Here is a 15794-nt window from a genome sequence, read left to right on the forward strand (position 1 = left end):
AAGCCTCGAGCCCCCATCTCCCAGCCCACCAAAGCCCCATTTCTAGAGATCCAGAATTAGTTTGTTGAAACAAGGACAGAGTCTAGAATCAAAACAGAGAGTGCTGTTGGTAGCCCTATTCCACCGAAGACAGAGTCTGAGGTTTGAAGCCACCTCGGAGAGGGAACGATGGAGCGGAGTTGGAGTTGAAATGTGTTTCAGAAGCAGATGAGGTAGATTGGGTTTTCTGCAAATTGCTATTCCGATTCAGCAGCAAACTGTGGCTTTCCCTGGGGAAAGCGGCGGGACAAAAATCTCCGCTTGGATGTGGACTTGGGACAAGCAGAGCTGTTCTTGGAAAACGCAGTGCAAAAGGGAGTCTGGATGAGCCCCAAGGAGGCATCAGTTGCCATTCAGAAACATTCCTTTCACCCCAAACTCTTACCTTGCTTCTCAATTTTAAATTTAGAGTATTTTGCTGCTTTCACATTCCTTCACACCGTAGGCGGCTAACAATCGAACAATTGATCAGCACCTCTCTCTCTCACACACACACCTCGTTTTGAACACTTGGTGAAAACCAGGCTCTTATTTTATGAGATACTTTTATGTACGTTTTGGGCTGTGAGAATAATTATTTCCCCCTATTAAAATGAAAATGACATGTGATGGTTTGTTTGCTTTGAGCCTGATGCTTTTTAATGAGATACCAGGATTGCTGTACTGGAAAAATGGCTCATTTCTACGGGAGGGTAATGATCCCTTTGCAAAGCTGATATAAAAAATAATAATAATTACCCCCAAAGGCCTGTAATGAGGGTGTGATTTCTACATAGCACTGTTACCTCAAGGTTCCGCTCTCTCTCTCATGCTTGTTCTCTGCTTGGACTAGTTTTAACCGGAGGAATGATTCGGGGGCGCTTGTGGTCATTAAATATCCTTTCTTTAACTTTCCCCAGAGTCAGGGTGTTAACCTGCTTCATGGCTGGGCTCCAATTTCATTAATTCTGCATCCCTGAATTCCCACCACCACCTTTCAGTTCAAGTTGCTTACACAAAGCACTTTTCTGGGCTGTGTTGTTACACATTGGGACTGAGCATTGCTCTGTCTTTTCTCCCCATGTCCTCCAAACTTTCTGCTCCTCAGAAACTTTCGGCACCACTGCACCTTCTATGTGTAGCATAAGGCAACCGGATAAACGAAATCCCTTCCAGTTCCCCACTAGCAAATATAAAACAAGCAGCTTTCTTTGACAAATGCTCAAACTGCCATTTGTCCTCTGTCTGAATTCTTCACATATTGGCGCAAATACTATGGAAGCCGAAGGGACGGGGGTGGTACTGTGGTCTAAACCATAGAGCCTAGGACTTGCCGATCAGAAGGTCGGCGGTTTGAATCCCCATGACAGGGTGAGCTCCCGTTGCTCGGTCCCAGCTCCTGCCAACCTAGCAGTTCAAAAGCACGTCAAAGTGCAAGTAGATAAATAGGTACCGCTCCGGCGGGAAGGTAAATGGTGTTTCCATGCGCTGCTCTGGTTCGCCAGAAGCGGCTTAGTCATGCTGGCCACATGACCTGGAAGCTGTACTCCGGCTCCCTCGGCCCATAGAGTGAGATGAGCGCCGCAACCCCAGAGTTGTTCGTGACTGGACCTAATGGTCAGGGGTCCCTTTACCTTTACTTTGGAAGCCAATGACCCCCTCCAGTTACTCCCTGAATTATAAACCCTAGTTTAGTGACATCCCCCAAGTGTGCAGAGATCAGTGTGGCAGTAGGTGAAGTCTCTCTTTGCCCATTACAAGCACTGGGCAACTACTGGAATTTATATTGGATCGGCTTCACAGATCTCTCCATGGACATTTGAATTTGGACTTCTTTATATTGTGGTAACAATCTCTTAAAGTGTTTTTCTCTAGCCTCCCCCCACCCCCAATGTAATGAATTTGTGGAGAAAGCAGGGAGGAGAGAGGGCTGCTTCTACACTAGCAGTGTTCTCTGAAATTAATATTATTTATTCACTTCATTAAACAAATGCGGGTGGCGCTGTGGGTTAAACCACAGAGCCTAGGACTTGCCGATCAGAAGGTCGGCAGTTCGAATCCCCGTGACGGGGTGAGCTCCCGTTGCTCGGTCCCTGCTCCTGCCAACCTAGCAGTCTGAAAGCACGTCAAAGTGCAAGTAGATAAATAGGTACCACTCCGGCGGGAAAGTAAACGGCGTTTCCGTGGGCTGCTCTGGTTCGCCAGAAACGGCTTAGTCATGCTGGCCACATGACCCGGAAACTGCACGCCGGCTCCCTCGGCCAATAAAGCGAGATGAGCGCCGCAACCCCAGAGTCGGCCATGACTGGACCTAATGGTCAGGGGTCCCTTTACCTTTACCTATTCACTTCATTACTAAGAAAAATCAGACATCGCAAACTGTTGCATTGCAATGTTTCTTTGTTGCCCTCCCATCTTTTTAAATGGCCCCCTTTTAGGGCTGCTAAATTGTTGTTCTTCCTCAGTCAGCTGAAAGCAGAATTAAGACTGTAGATTCCTGCAGCGCTTAATAAGGTACTGCATTCTCCATTGCCCTACAACACGGGCAAGTTCCTAAGTATGTTCACTCAGAAGAAGCAAGCCCCACTAAGGTGGAATCTAACACATATAAAAATGTTGTGAAAATGCTTATATATATATATATATATATATATATATATATATATGAAAAAAATATTGGATTTCCCATAGCTCACCATCGCCATCTAGTGTCACATTTGTATAATGTACTTGACAACACACTTAAAACGGTTTTTTTTGCAGCTGTATAGCGGAGTCCTAAGTGTGCTTAATATGGCAACATCACTCAGCAAATGTCTCTGTATTCTTCACAAGTGGTTTCTGCTACTAACATTTTAATTTGGTTGCTTCCTCATCACCAGGGCCGGCCCACCCATGAGGCAAGGTGTGGTGACTGCCTCAGGTGGCAGGATTTCCAAGGAATGCATTGCCTGTTGCTGCTATTGCAGTGGCAGCAACAGTTGTGGCATGTTCCTTGGAGGCTGGATTTGCCCCCTCCCAATGTAGATCTTCACTCACCCCTTCTTCCCTGGCAGGGGGTGGGCACTGCTGTGTGGTTTGCCTCAGGTGCCAAAATGTCTTGGGCCAGCCCAACTCAGTAAGGCTGTATCAGTCCTACCTGTTCACTGGAAGGGGGCATTAATGACTCACTTTGCTTTTGCAGCCAGAGCTAATGCTTGTTTCAGATCTATAGCTATCTATCTATCTATCTATCTATCTATCTATCATCTATCATCTATCATCTATCATCTATCATCTATCATCTATCATCTATCATCTATCATCTATCTATCTATCTATCTATCTATCTATCTATCTATCATCAATATCTATCTGTCAATCATCTATCTGTCATCATCTATCTATCATCTATCTATCATCTATCTATCTATCTATCTATCTATCTATCTATCTATCTATCTATCTATCTATCTATCATCTATCTATCTATCTATCTTTCTATCATCTATCTATCTATCTATCTGTCATCTATCTATCATCTATCTATCTATCTATCTATCTATCATCAATATCTATCTGTCAATCATCTATCTGTCATCATCTATCTATCTATCATCTATCTGTCATCATCTATCTATCTATCATCTATCTGTCATCATCTATCTATCATCTATCTATCATCTATCTATCTATCTATCTATCTATCTATCTATCTATCTATCTATCTATCTATCTATATCTATCTATCTATCTATCTATCTCTATCATCTATCTATCTATCTATCTATATCTATCTATCTATCTATCTATCTATCTATCTATCTATCTATCAATCATATCTCTCTCTCTCTCTCTCTCTCTATCTATCTATCTATCTATCTATCTATCTATCTATCTATCTATACAGTCATACCTCGGGTTGAAGTAGCTCCAGGTTGAGCATTTTCAGGTTATGCTCTGCAGCGACTTACTTCCAGGTTTCGCCACTCTCGCATGCGCTCAAAATGACGCCACGCACATTCACGGAAGCGGCGAATCACGACACGCGCAGATGCGGATTGCGTTTGCTTCAGGATGCGAATGGGGCTCCGGAATGGATCCTGTTCGCATCCAGAGGTATCTATATATACCCAACTCTATAACCAATCCTGAAGATAGAGTAAAATTTTTGTTAGTTGATGCAAACCCACGTATTACCCATGTGGTAGCGGTTTTTGTGATGAAGGCCATGAAAGCCAGGGAAAGATTTATGGATGACAATGTAAAGACCCCTTCATCGTCTGTTTAACTCGTTGCTTGTTTTCCCTCTCTTTCTATTTTGTGGGATGAAGGTTTTGTTGGCATAGTATCTAATGAATTTTAATATTTTTAACTATTGTTGTGTTGATGTTTGTGTACAGGCATGGTCCTCACAATAAACGGATTTGTTTATTTTATCTATATATACAGTGGTACCTTGGGTTAAGAACTTAATTCGTTCCGGAGGTCCGTTCTTAACCTGAAACTGTTCTTAACCTGAGGTACCACTTTTGCTAATGGGGCCTCCCGCTGCCGCTGCGCCATTTCTGTTCTCATCCTGAAGCAAAGTTCTTAACCCGAGGTACTATTTTGTGTGTGTGTATACACACACGCACACAAATGAATGGTCAATAATCTGAATGGAAAGAGAAAATGAGTCATTAGAGCCCCTCTTCATGGGAACAGGAACTGCCTAATGTTGGTTTGGTATTGTGAAAGCTGGGAGTGAATAGGAAACAACCAATTAAAGTGCTAATAGCTTGGAGAAGCCTTAGTTGTGCTTTCTGTAAAAACTGGACATGGAAATGTTAATTCTAAAGAAAAGGGCCAGTGTGGAAGCAAGGCTGGTTTGTGGAAATATTTGGCTTTCTTGGAATTGCTCTTTCCAGCCTAGAATGAACTGCACCGGAGGAGGAATCTGTGAGAAAGTTGATATGGCTGGTGTTGCCCCACTTATACTGCTTGTCCTGCATTTCATGAAGGTCTTTTTCTTTTAAAATATATATTGTTTTATTTTTCCTCTGAAGTGAAAATGCACAAATCAAGTCTTCTTCTTTTTTTGCTAAAAGGTAATTGCAACAATAAAAACAAATTAAATTACATGCAAATGGTGATACTGCTCTCGCTGCAAATTGGCAACAACTACTGTATTTTTCGGTGTATAAGACTAGGTTTCCCCCCTAAAAAATAATGTCAAAAATTAGGGGGTGTCTTATATTCGAATAGTGCTGAAGGTGGACTGGCAATTGGTTGTTACCTCAAAAATAGGGGGCTTCTTATACATGGAGGCATCTTATAGATGGAAAAATACAGTAATTAAAGGCCGTATTTCAGTCATGGTTGTGGGTAAGAGGAGCTACGCTAAACCGTACTGTACTTATTGAAGGCTACAGATCTAACTGTACCTTCTAAACTGTATGCGGCTTCAGAGTACAGTGGTACCTCAGGTTAAGTACTTAATTTGTTCCGGAGGTCCGTTCTTAAGCTGAAACTGTTCTTAACCTGAAGCACCACTTTAGCTAATGGGGCCTCCTGCTGTCGCCGCGCTGCCGGAGCACGATTTCTGTTCTCATCCTGAAACAAAGTTCTTAACCTGAGGTATTATTTCTGGGTTAGCGGAGTCTGTAACCTGAAGCGTGTGTAACCTGAAGCGTATGTAACCCGAGGTACCACTGTAAATATTGTAGAAGGATCTTGACCATGGGAGCAGGCATGTTAAGTGTCTTGTGGAGCTAGTTTAATTTTTGATTTATTGTGGAAGAGCAAGGCCTCAGCAGAACTGAAGGGCTCTAGTGCAGGAAGTGATGTTTTCTTCAAGAAGGGTTTTGTTCTCTGGTTACTTCCACACTAGCTAATTTATCTGGTGAAATTCATTAATTCACTCAGTTTTTATTGAGATTGAGATGACATTCATTGCATTCTGGTGATTTCTGTTAAGTTGTGGGTGAACATATCAGATGACACAGCGATTCTTCAAACAGCTCTTGTTTATTCAGAGGCCAGAACAGAACTGAACTGAAGAGCTCAGTCAGCCTGCTTATATCAGCCAGTACAACGTTACTGTAGCAACTTTCTAAAACTATCCAATCACTGAACGTCACTTTCGATCCTTCATTTGCATAAAAACTATCCAATCACTGAACGTCACTTTCGATCCTTCATTTGCATAACTATCTACAGTATCCCCCTGCTGGCCCAGGGTGAGAACTTCAGTACATAACAATTTCTATTTACTCTGTTTTTCTCCAGCCTTGATTTGTGGTGATTTTAAAACCTGAAATTCCAGTTGCAGTGCCACCTGTCTGCTGTCTAGGCTTCTCCTGACTGACTTGCCTTTCCTTTATCATTTCCTCTTTTGACCCCTCTTTTAAAGAATAAAATAAAAGTAGCTTCTGCTTCTCCCCTACTGGCCCTTTGATTAGTTGTTTCCTTTCAGCAGAGACCACAACAGTCCTGATTTGGCACTTTAATTATTCGGTTTTTGTTTCCTGCCGGCAGACCCTTTGATTCCTTATTTCATCTTTGAAGCAAGCTTAATTGCTCATTCATTTATTTTAGCTTAATTTCAGTTGCACAAGGAGAGGAATGTAATTCCTCGTTTCCACAATCAGTTGAGAATACTTACGTGTCAATATCCAAGGGACCTCTACGGAGACACCCCAGGGCTGCTCCCCAACTGCTGGATCCTAGCAGTTTCATTACTTGACAACAAAAGAGTCCAGTAATGATTACCAGATGGAAGAAACAAGTGTTTACATAATCAAAGGTACAAGTATACACTACCAGTATTGTTGAAGTGCCATTGGTGTTGTGTCACTGGAAGTATTAAACGGTTCCAGATTTACAGCAGGCAGTAAAATAAAGAGAGCGGTCAGGGTCAGTCAAGATTTAACTTGGGAGTTTCCTGCTGCCCCTTATGATGAGCCACTCAAGCACGCAATGTAGAAAAAGAAAGTGCAATATTGTTCTCCCAAGGCTTAGGATATCACTACTACCTCCTCCTCCTGCTCCCCAGGGAGCCCATTGATTTCTCCTGATTGTGCCTTAAAAAGGAACCTGATTGGTAGAAATCAATAGGTGTAATAAACGAAAATCTGCCCTTATTCCCTTATGGGGTATCCAAGAGCCCTTATAGAGTCCTTTGTAGGTTCTCCATCGGTCGGAGAAAATAAGAGAGAAAATAACCAGAGAATATTGAGAAGCAAAGCAGCTAGTAAGCCTGATCTTTACTGAACTGTTGCAACAGGGTGCTCCCCTCACACGCAGGAGAAGGAGGAGGACCCTGAACCAAGGTGTGTCCGCCCTTATATAGACATTTTAAATTGCCCGCCTTGAAGTCCAAGACCACCCCCAGATACATCATACCTACATCACAGAAAGGGAGGTCTATAGCAGAAATCTGAGTGCATTGTTTACCTCCTGTCTGGCAAGTTACCTGTTAATGCTTACTTGATTGGATACCCTGGGGAGCCTGGCCAGTCTTTTGTAATAATAAATACTTAGTTCCTGAGCCAGGTCACAGGCTCAGCTTATTCATACACAGACATACCCTTAAGACAGGATTTGTGAAGGAAAAGACAATGGGGAGGCTTTTCCATTTTCCTTTGACTCTGCAGAGAAAACATTTGGACAGTTTGGGAGTCAAAATGGTTCCAGGGCTGTTTTCCTGTGCTGCTTCAGACATGTGGTTTATATATTTATGTACGTGTTTACTTGGTACATTTATGAACATTTATTATATATATAAGACCTTAATTTTTTTATTTCAATGGCGTGGGGATGTGCATGATCATCTGATAATGAATTTGCAGTGAAAAGCACAGCGGCAGGAGCTGTCTGCAGAGATGGCAACCCTGTCACCTATAAATGCAGACCCTCCAAGTGTCCCTATTTTCCAGGGAAGCCCCTGATTTAGAGAAGCCATCAGTTTCTGATTTGATCCCAGAATGTCCCCCTTTTCCTTAGGACGTCCCTATTTTCTTTGGAGAAATGTTGGAGGGTATGGAGCTATTCGACCCCCGACCTGTCTGAAGGCAATCCTATACTGTGGTACCTTGGTTTACGAACTTAATCCGTTCTGGAAGTCCATTCTTAAACCATAGTGTTCTTAAACCAAGGTGCGCTTTGCCATTGCAGTGGGGGACTCAATTTACAAATGGAACACACTCAACAGGAAGCGAAACATGTTCTTATTCCAAGGCACAATTCACAAACCAAAACAACTACTCCCGGGTTTGCAGCGTTCTTAATTGAAGTTGTTCATAAACTAAGCTGTTCTTAAACCAAGGTACCACTGTATAGGGAATTTTTTTTAATGTTTAATGTTTTATTTTCTTTTATATATGTTGGAAGCTGCCCAGAGTGGCTGGGGTAACCCAGTAAGATGTGTGGAGTCTAAATAGTAAAATTATCATTATGGAACGGGATGTCCCTATTTTCATTGGAGAAATGTTGGAGGGTATGTAAATGCTACTGAATCAAACCTGGTTCTTTGTATGGAGAAAAACCAGCCTTTGGCCAACTCTGTGTAACTCCCTTATTTCTGCACATTTCTGATTTAAAATGCATCTAGGTTGTCCGTCTTCTCAATTTGGAATGAAGCTGGATTTGGGGGGATGTGGAAATGCAATATTTCCTAAGATATGAAATGATAGGTGTGGGTTGCAGCTACTGTTTTGTGCACACTCCACTTTCCAAACCTGTGATGGGAGTGCCCCGAATGCAGAGTGAGTGGGAGTGTGTACACAGCCTGGTGATTTCTGTTTATCTCTCTTCTAAGTCTCCTTGTCCAGCTCCCTTACCTGCTGCTGCTTCGTGTCGTCCGTGTTCCAGCCCCTTTTGTACCGTATTTTGGCCATGCTGGCAGAAGTAGTTCAGAACATCAGGAGGGCATCAAGTTGGCCTGGCTTAGACCTTTGCCTGCAATCAATGCTGCCTTTTGTTTTGACTTCCTGTGCCTACTTTGAAGCTTCTAGGCCAGTCATGCCCAACCTGCGGCCCTCCAGATGTTTTGGACTACAACTCCCATGATCCCTAGCTAACAGGACCAGTGGTTAGGAATGATGGGAGTTGTAGTCCAAAACATCTGGAGAGCCGAAGGTTGGGGATGCCTGCTCTAGGCTCTGCCTAGGTCAGCACTCCAGCATGACCTTGGACCAAATTTGTTGTTTAGTTATTTAGTCGTGTCCGACTCTTTGTGACCCCATGGACCAGAGCACGCCAGGCACTCCTGTCTTCCACTGCCTCCTGCAGTTTAATCAAACTCATGCTGGTAGCTTCAAGAACACTGTCCAACCATCTCGTCCTCTGTCGTCCCCTTCTCCTTGTGCCCTCCATCTTTCCCAACATCGGGTCTTTTTCAGGAAGTCTTCTCTTCTCATGAGGTGGCCAAAGTCTTGGAGCCTCAGCTTCAGGATCTGTCCTTCCAGTGAGCACTAAGGGCTGATTTCCTTAAGAATGGATAGGTTTGATCTTCTTGCAGTCCATGGGACTCTCAAAAGCATCAATTCTTCGGCGATCAGCCTTCTTTGGATCGAATACTGCCAAGATTTACACATTCTGCTTGGCTGCCTGTGGTCCAATGCTGACACTCGGCTGCCTGAGACTTCTCCCACCAAGTTGTGCTCCTGCAAGCTGGATGAATGTAGACGGGCCCCATTTCTGCCTGCAACCTTTTCCTTGCTTTGTTTCCCATCAATCCCAACCCTTCCGTAAGCTTTCTTTTCCTTCAGCTGACAGTCTCTGGCATCAGTTCCTCATCAGCCAGGACCCGGAGTCTAAAAAGCAGCATCTCCCTGAGTAGCGTTTGCCAACTTTAAACTGCCTTTTACTTAATTGTTTAGCTGGCGTCCCCTTCCCCTCTTCCCTGGAGAGGGAGCGAGTCGGGGAAGCTTAAGAGCCCCGCTAATAACATCATGCTCCCCGGAGAATTGCATGTGTTGGAGGAAAAAGGAGGACAAATTGCTTTCCTCGACTCCCCTGCCATTCCCAGCTTGTACTGTGCATGCCACTCTTCTCATCCCGACACCCCCAGAGTCAGCCTACTTTGAGGGAAACTCAACTTTCCTTTTTTCAAGTTAATTAAACGCTTCGGTCTGGATGAACACATTTGTCAGTGGCAAGAACACGACCGGCTGGGGTGGTTGTTTCGTCCCTCATTTTCCCATTCCCTCGCTTCCTCCCCTCTTTAAGCCTATTTGTTTCTTGTCAGTACCTCTCTTTGGAGACCCTCCTCTTCACTTTCTCCGACATCTTAATGATTCCTGGCACCAGCAGACGAGGAGTGGGGCTCAAATGGGAATGCTTTCCTTCCAGACTCAGCTCTCCTTGCTTGACAAAAACCTTCCGCCCCACCCTGCGGAGCTGTGGGTCTGGCCACACTTAGCCCTTCAGCAACCCCCCCCCCATTTGGCATGCAATTGGGAAGAACTGGATAAAAAGCTACTTGGACTGGTGCAAAGAGGCCAGCTTGGCAAGCAACCACCAGCCTCCCGTACCCAGGCCCAGCGGTGTGCTCTGCTTCCTTCCCATTGAATTCTCTTTCTAAATTTTTCATCGGTGCCACGAAGATTTTGTGACATGGCTTACCGATTGCACAGGAGCGTTCCCTTCAGCAAAAGGAGGAGGAGGGAGTCTGCTGACTTTAATCTCCCTTATTGTTGGAGCTTTAGCATCTTGGAGGTCAGAATGGGAGTGCTTTTGAAGGCTGGGGCATTTGAATAATACTAATCTCACTTGTACTGTTTATTGTTACCGTTGTGGTGCAGAATGTTGGGTGTCACAATATTGTGCTGTTTTTTCTTTTAATCATGTTCTGAGTCATCTGCTGCTTCCACCCCCCACCCCCCAAAAATGACGACCTTTTGGCTAAATAGCAAAGATGCACATAAGAGGAACGACGCTTCAGATTTGCTTGGGACCTTTCAAATTGCACCACACATAAAGGGTAAAGGTAAAGGGACCCCTGACCATTAGGTTCAGTCGTGACTGACTCTGGGGTTGCGGTGCTCATCTCACTTTATTGGCCGAGGGAGCTGGTGTACAGCTTCCAGGTCATGTGGCCAGCATTACTAAGCTGCTTCTGGTGAACCAGAGCAGCAGACGGAAACACCGTTTACCTTCCCGCCAGAGCGGTACCTTTTTATCTACTTGCATGTGCTTTGACTTGCTTTCAAACTGCTAGGTTGGCAGGAGCAGGGACTGAGCAATGGCAGCTCACCCCGTCGCGGGGATTCGAACCGCCGACCTTCTGATCAGCAAGTCCTAGGCTCTATGGTTTAACCCACAGCGCCACACCACACATACAAGCTCATTAATCCAGTAGATCTGCATTGGAGGCCAGACTGGACCAGGGAGACCTGAGGTCACCTAGTGAGTCTGGGGCTAAAGCTAAGCAAGGGCTTCATGGGTCTTGCTGCCCCAGCTTTCAAGCTCAGCCTTCGAGCCTGGACCAGAAAATAAGAGGAACAAACTGTAAGCGTTGTAAAATCGTGCCCTCTAACTCATGTGGAAGTTCTTCTTAAGGGAGGTCTTCCCTCTCCCCCTTCTTTTCTTTAAAATAGATATTTCCAATGGCTTTGGCAAGGATGAAGCTGAGCGGGAGCTGCTAACTCTGCCATGTGGAGAACAGGGCCCAGGCAGAGCAGATGGCTAAGTCTGGCATGATGTTAGCCAGGCCATTTGGTAGTGTTGCTGTTTGTGGGCTGTGCCGCACGCACACCGCTGTCCTCATGCCCTCCAGCCATGCAGAAGAGCAGCAGCTTTCTAGTCCCATCCAGCTGCCACTAGCTAGGCACATTGGGGTCATCCTGAGAGACAGAAAGGGAAATAGCATCACCTCCGGGAAGAGGGGGTGTCTCCAAAGTGTCTGTCGCGCTCAGGTCAGGATGCCTGCTTCTGAGGTGGCCTGGTGGGGCTCTAGCCACCTCCCAGCCTGGCTCTGACTCTGGCTAGTGACACACAGAGCTCGGGAACAGAGAGAAAGAGAGATGGAGCAGTGGAGGCTTGTCTTGCTGCCCCAGATCTCCTAAAGAAATTGTCCCTCCATCTTCTCAAGGGTTGGTAAGAGACCCTTTCAAGTGCTCTCTGGGCCACGCATGCCTGCATGTCTCCTCTGCCAAACACAAGCTTGTCCTATGAAAACAGAATGTCTTTTACTGGTTTTTGTATGTCGTTGGCCCAACAGATGGGATGCACATTTATAGCAATATAGATATAAGGATTGTTCCTTAGTGCTAGGATAGGCTGATGCAAGCATGTAAAACTGCTCTCTTTAATAGCTGAGAATTAGAGACTTCTTGGAGGGCAAGGGCCAGCTCAGGGGTTTTTGGTGCTTGAGGTTGATACACCAATGGCAAGGGGAGCAGGTGGCGCTGTGATCTAAACCACGGAGCCTCTTGGGCTTGCTTATCGGAAGCTTGGTGGTTCAAATCCCTGCAAAGGGGTTGAGCTCCCATTGCTCTGTTGCAACTTCTGCCAACCTAGCAGTTCAAAAGCACACCAGTGCAAGTAGATAAATAGGTACTGCTGTGGCAGGAAGGTAAACGGCGTTTCCGTGCACTCTGGTTTCTGTCACGGTGTCCTGTTGCGCCAGAAGCAGTTTAGTCATGCTGGCCACATGACCAGGAATACTGTCTGTGGACAAACAGTGGCTCTGGTTGAAAGCGAGATGAGTACCACACCCCATAGTTGCCTTTGACTGGACTTAACCGCCCAGGGGTCCTTTACCTTTTTGCCTTTACATCAATGGGGCAGCCCCCCTCATGCGCCCACTCGCATGAGGGGGGCTGCCCCATTGATGTAATGGGCCACAAAATACTGCAGGAAATGCTCCTGTATAAGCCCCATTGAAACAAACAGGCACTTGCAAAGCTGCCATTCACCTCTAAGGGCTTGTGAAAAAGAACTCCCTAGTAGATTACACTCCTGGGCGGGGGGAGATCCACCTGCTTCCAAGGGGGCTTAATATTGCAAAGGGGGTCATTCAGATAACACAAACTGCGTTGCCAGCAACATTTTTTTTTTTTACTTACCCAATTTTCTGTGGAAATATGTAACATCCGGATTAAATGTGTGCGTGGAAGGGGAAAGACAAGCTGGCCTGTTAATGGTCATTATGTAGATCCTACAGTCAGCAGGCATCTGGAAGCACCCTACTCTGCCACCCTTATTGGCACCCAAAATCTGCTCCCTGAGGCACCTTGCCTTGTGGTTGGGGAGTTGCTGAGATCCACTGATATAGGCAGCATTAGACTTGTCTGATCAGCATCAACAGCCTGAAAGTACAAAGGATTTTGGTATCCTCAAGGTCTAGCCCTGTGGTTTTTCGGCAGAGTAAGCTGTACCTGGCAAAAGATTCCCTTTCTTCAGCTTGAACTGCCTTAAGACTACATAAACAACAACTCTGTTTCATGGTATGTTTGCAGGAAGTATCCAGGTTGGAAGGTGGATCCACCGCAAACAGATTGGCTTGTGCCTCCTAGATAGCAGGTTATATGGAGGTCCTCTGCAAAGGAGACTAAGATGTGGTGCAGGCTTTCAGTGGAGGGAATTTACAGTCCAATCCTGGGCATGTGTACTGAGGCATGCATTGGATTCAATGGGAATTACTTCCAGGAAAGTGTGTGTAGGATTGCAACCGTAATTCCTAGGCCTGCAGCTCAGTCTGTCAGAAAGCCAGGCCCGTCCCCCCTGCCTAGTGCTCCAGTATGAATGTAAGGTAAAGGTAAAGGGACCCCTGACCATTAGGTCCAGTCATAAACAACTCTGGGGTTGCGGCGCTCATCTTGCTTTATTGGCCGAGGGAGCCGGCGTACAGCTTCCGGGTTGTGACCAGCATGACTAAGCCGCTTCTGGCGAATCAGAGCAATGCACTGAAATGCCATTTACCTTCCTGCCAGAGCGTTACCTATTTATCTACTTGCACTTTGAGGTGCTTTTGAACTGCTAGGTTGGCAGGAGCTGGGACCGAGCAACGGAGCTCACTCCGTTGCAGGGATTCGAATCGCCGACCTTCTGATCAGCAAGTCCTAGGCTCTGTGGTTTAACCTACAGCGCCACTCGCGTCCCATAGCATGAATGTACATGGGAGCTTAAAAAGAAAAAGTGTCATGAATCATAGAATCGTAGAGTTGGAAGGATCTAAAGGGTCATCTCGTCCAACTCCCTGCAATGCCACCAAAGGACACATGGCCATCCTGTCGGGATTCAAGCCTGCCTTCAGGAGAAACTGGCCACTCTCCAGGCACCCGGCTTGAATCACCGGTTGACCTCCCTGTCTGCATTCCCGGCAAGATCCAGGCAAGGTCGCGATCGGCAATCCTCCCCAGCGTGAGGAGAACACACCACTCTTTCCTGCCCCCCCCAGGGGCAGGGGAAAGAGATAGACAGAAACGTATTTACATGCCTTTATTTCTGTCTTTGCAGCGTTACAGAAAAACACGTCTGCTCTCTTCAAACTCCAACAGCAGAGAGAGACAAATTCCACCTACTGTACTTCCTGTACAGCTCATATTACATTGTGAGCTAATTCTGGTGCTTTGCACTGTGAATAGACTGTCCCTCTGTTTCCCACGGAAACAGTCCCAACATTCCCATTATGTTTTGCTTCCAAGCTAGCAGCTCGCGGCCGCATCGCTTCTATATCGTAACACATCCTGCCTCTGTTTAAAAACTTCTAGTTAAAGAGAGTCTACCACAGGGGTCCTCAAACTTTTTAAACAGGGGGCCGGTTCACTGTCGCTCAAACACTGTCGGGGGCCGGACTATAGTTTTTTTAAAATGCATATCTACGCGGAAGTCGCTCCCCTATTTTTTACTCAAGAGTAAACCTGTTGACATGAGTGGCCATGCCTAACCTGGGTCCATCCATTCCAGTGGGCCTCCCCTCTGCATAAAAGTTAAGTTGACATCACATCCTACCAGAGCTCAACAACTCTTGGGTAAGTGTGCACCATGCAACGGTCACAAAAATATTGTGGCAAGGTCTCTGTGTGCGTGCGTAATTGCTGGCTCCGTGCAAACACCACACAAATCTTCTTGCAATGATCATCCCCTCCACTTTGCATGTTCTGCTTCTCTGGGGGAGACGGAGAGCAGGCCCCCGCCTGAGGCCCAAGCCTGGTTACCTGCAACGGCGGCGGCTCTTTCTTCATATCCTGCCCGCCCAGAAAGGGGCCATGGCTGGCGCAGTGGCGTCGGGGAGGAGGAGAAGCAGCATCATCAGGAGCATCAGTGGCAGAGGAGGAGGAAGAGGCGTCGGAGGAGGAGGCCGAGGGGAAGCCAGGGGCCCTTGCCAAGCATGCACCGTCACCATGGGCAAAGCCCTGCGCAGGTCTGGTGGCGGCAGCACCACCTCCACTCTGCTCCGCGGCGTCGCCTACCCTGCACACATCCAAACGTCGTGGCTTTGGATTGGCTGCGGAGCTTCCTGCAGCCAATCCGAAACCGTGCCAGCGGCGCCACCCGCCCAGAGGCGTCCGTGCTTCGGATTGGCTGCAGGAGCTTTGTTATGTACTGAGTTGAATAGGATCCAAACTGCAGCAGTCTGATTGGTCCTAGAACAATAGGATCCAAAATGCAGCAGTCTGATTGGTCCTAGAACAATAGGATTCAGAATGCAGCAGTCTGATTGGTCCTAGAACAATGCAGCAGTATGATTGGTTGGCAGGAACCACCCAATCCTGCTCCAGATAGAAGTGAATCCACAACCTGATTGGCTTACAGTAGAATTCCAGAATTAGCCAATCATGTGCAGCCCATTGTGTAAATAATGTATA

This window comes from Podarcis liolepis (assembly GCF_965112155.1).
Source record: "Podarcis liolepis genome assembly, chromosome: 17".
In the NCBI taxonomy this organism is placed as follows: domain Eukaryota; kingdom Metazoa; phylum Chordata; class Lepidosauria; order Squamata; family Lacertidae; genus Podarcis; species Podarcis liolepis.